The following is a 3,779-nucleotide window of genomic DNA, read 5'->3' as shown; positions in this document are numbered from 1 at the left end:
CCCATGGCCGCCCATTTCAGTGGTTCATTCTGTTGTTTCTCACCCTTCACCATTAACCAGTTTTAGTATGTCTTACCTAAAATCCTTCTAAGGTAATGTGGATATATTTAAGTTTCTGTGGAGATGTGAACCATCCAACTTCCCTCCTAAAAATTTCTTATGCACCTAGAACACCACTCACTTCTTGGCTACTGCTAGGGAAATTTTCCATCACACTTCATTTTCCCAGTGTCCACTTGGCTCTCTTCAGTTTTCTGTTTTCAATATTGAAATCACTGCCTTCGGGGTGTCTTCAGTGAACAGATTTGCTCAACTGGGTATCTTAGTCTTGTTTGAAAATCGGGGTGGGGGGTGGGGTGGGGGTCGCGTTCATCTCGGTAGGGATAGTACTCAGACTTGGGTTTTAACACTGTAGGAAGATGAGGCAGGTATTTACCTTCCATAAGTTGGTCTTCATGTTTGCATGTAGGAAACGGTATTCTCCGGGTCCCCAAACTGCTCAGGGAGCTCAGAGAGTCAGAGTCCTGGTCTGACGGATGCAGACTGAGGCCCAGAGAAAGCAGGGGGCCCAGGCCAGGCCAGAGACAAAGTGGGGAGCAGAGGGCTGGCCGAGGGACGCCCCACACACCGTCTCTGCCCCTGCCATCAGCTATGGGAGACCCCTGGCCATGGCGTCCGAATGTGACGTCCACTGGCTTCCGCCTCCGAGGTCTGAGGGAGCCGAGGGCCTCACGGTGGGAGGCCGGATCCGGGGCGGCAGAGGGAAGGAGCCCAGGCCCGGCCAGGCGTCCAGGTAGCCCCGGGAGGGAGGACTCCGGGCCCCATGGCGTCCAGGTCTGCCCCTGCCATCATCCCTGAGGGACCCCGGGGGATGGGGAGGGGCAGGGTGGTCAGGCGGAGACCCCCGGCCCCACCTCGTCCTCAGAGGAGCCTGCTGGGGAGTCCTGGGTCTGCGGGGAGCGGCCTCAGGGGGCAGAGGCCGGGGCCCAGGCCCTGCTGGGAGCTCAGGAGACGAGCAGAGGGAGGGCCGAGGAGCCCCAGGCAATCCCTGTCGGCCCCTGCCGTCAGCCCTGGGCGTCCCCGTGCTTAGTGGCCTGAGGTGACCTCCACAGACTTCCCCCAGGGCTCTCCGGCCAGTGAGGGCCTCGGATCCACAGAGGGAGGATCCCAGGACCTGCCAGGGCTCAAGGGGAGGACCCTGAGGGAGGACAGAGGGGCCACCACAGAAACACTCCCCTACCATCTGCTCCGGGGTGTGGATTGATTCCCCCTCACTTCCTCTTCCCGTGTCTTCGGGAGACGAGGCCTTTGCCTAAGGAAGGTGGCTTCAGGTCAACAGAGAGAGTTGTCTCAGGCCCTGAGGGTGTCAAGGTAAAGACTGAGCAGACCACCCATCCCAGGACACATGGAACCCACAGAGTTTGGCCACCCCTTATTGTCCCTTGGTGCCTCCTGTTAGCCCTTGGGCAGGTGTGGCCTGATGTGGGGCCCCCTCACTTCCTTCTGTGCAGTCTGAGGGATGTGTGGTCTTGATCTGAGAGTTTTGTCTCAGGACAGCAGAGGGGTGGGGCCCAGGGGCTGCCAGGGGAAAGGTGAGGACCCTGAGTGAGCACGCAGGGGACCACACTCCCCAGAACAGTGGGGACCTCACAGAGTCCGGCCCGCCACTCCTGTCAGCACTGGGGGCCCAGGACTCTGCTTGCAGTCTGCACCCTGACGTGCTCCCTTGTTTCCTCTTACAGGAGCTCCAGGAACCCACAGGTGAAGGCCTTGCTCTGAGGCTCGTGTTCTCAGGTCACAGAGCAGAGGAGGCCCAGGCAGTGCCAGGAGTCAAGGTGAGGTACACACCCTGAACGTGTACCCAGGGGCTCCGCCATGCCAGAACTGAGAAGACCCCGCAGTGCCCAAGCCCAGCCCACCCCACTGTTGTCCCCAGAACCTCGGGCTGTGATGGGTGCACCCTGAGAAGCCGTCTCACTTCCTCCTTCAGGTTCTTAGGTCACAGGCCGCCCAGGAGGACAGAGCCCTCCTAAACTGAGAGCACCCCTAAAGAGGAGACCTGTAAGTCGCCTTTGTCAGAGCCACCAAGGCTGCGTTTCTCAGCTGAGGGCACTCACACTCCCTCTCTCCCACAGGCCCGTGGGTCCCCATTGGTCACCTCTTGCCCACGTTTCTGCCGGCTGCTGGACACGTGTCGTCATGCCTCTAGGTCAGATGAGTGAGCTCTGCAAGCGTTAGGAAGACCATCAGGACCCAAGAGAGGCCTAGGGCCTGGTGGATGCACAGCTGTCCGGGGCTGAGGAGGAGGAGGCCACATCCCTCTCCTCCTCCCCCTCTGTCCTGTTCCTGGGCACCCTGGAGGAGGTGGCTGCTGCTGTGACCCCAAGTCCTCCCCAGAGCCCTCAGAGTGCCTGGCCCTCCCCCACTACCATGGCAGCCGCTCCATGGAGCCAATCCGAACACGATGGCTCCAGCAACCAAGATGAAGAGGGGCCAAGTACCTGGGAGGACCTGGAAGATGTCGAGTGTTCGCTCCAAGACGCACTACATTTGAAGATCGCTGATCTGGTGGGGTTCCTGCTCCTCCGGTATTGCACAAAGGAGGCGACCACAAAGGCGGAAATGCTGAATCTGGTCATCAGAGATTACCAGGACCACTTCCTGTGATCTTCAGCTGAGTCTCTGAGTGCATGCAGCTGGTCTTTGGCGTTGGCGTGAAGGAAGTGGACCCCAGCGACCACTCCTACATCCTGGTCACCACCCTGGGCCTCACATACGATGGGATGCTGAGCAGTGAGCAGAGCATGCCCAAGACCGGCCTCCTGGTGCTGCTCCTGGACGTGATCCTCCTGGAGGGCGACTGCGCCCCTGAGGAGGACATCTGGGAAGCGCTGAGTGTCATGGGGGTGTGTGCCGGGACGGAGCACTTCATCTATGGGGAGCCCAGGGAGCTCCTCACCAAAGTTTGGGTGCGAGAACCATACGTGGCATACCGGCAGGTGCCCGACAGCAATCCTGCATGCTACAAGTTCCTTTGGGGTCCCAGGGCCCACACTGAAACCAGCAAGATGAAAGTCCTGGAGTATTTGCTCAGGGTGGGTAGCAGGGATCCAGGTTCCTTCCTCCACGTGTGCGAAGAGGCTGTGAGCGATGAGGAAGAGGGGGCCTGAGCCAGAGTTGCAACCAGGCTCAGTGCAGGCCCACATCCAGCAGCTTCTCCTGCCAGGAATGAAGTGAGGCCACTTCTTCACTGTGTGTTTGAAGGGAGAGCAGTCAGTGTCCTAAGTAGTGGATGGCCAGGGCGAGGTGAGGAGACACAGTGCATAGCATCTTTGGGATCCTGTTCTCTATGATTGATCTTGGAGATGGATCTTGGTTTCTTTTAGGAGTTTTTCAAATGCTGTTCCTTGTAGTAGAAGGTTTAATTAGCTTCAGCATCTAAGTTTGGGAATGACGTTGACCACATATGAATTTGTACTTATCCAGTCCAAGAGGAAGAGTTTTGCTATTTTGTAAAAGACATTGGGACACCGTCCATTGTAGTCTGTGATCTGAACTAGGTGACATGGCACTGGAACAGGAATTTCCTTGGAAATGTGAAAGAAATTAGCAGTCAAATTGATGGGGTCAGGAAATAGAGAAAGAAATGTAGAAGGTACTTAATTCTTGGCTTCTTATCCCTTCTCTTCTGTCATTCTATCAAGCTAAAAGATATACGTATACACGGATTTGCTTGGGTTATTCAAGAAAGTCAGACAAATTTCATTTGAGTAAATGAG

The 3,779-nt window shown here is 57.0% G+C and overlaps 1 pseudogene; it reads left to right on the top strand.

Moving 5' to 3' along the window:
* The first annotated feature begins 2,173 nt into the window (after positions 1 to 2,173).
* Positions 2,174 to 3,264, top strand: LOC147911713 (melanoma-associated antigen 11-like; annotated as a pseudogene).
* Positions 3,265 to 3,779: the final 515 nt, after the last annotated feature.

This window comes from Ceratotherium simum, chromosome X (assembly GCF_057802395.1).
Source record: "Ceratotherium simum simum isolate JZ-2026a chromosome X, ASM5780239v1, whole genome shotgun sequence".
Classification (NCBI taxonomy): Eukaryota; Metazoa; Chordata; class Mammalia; order Perissodactyla; family Rhinocerotidae; genus Ceratotherium; species Ceratotherium simum.
This window is presented reverse-complemented; position numbering and strand designations above follow the sequence as displayed.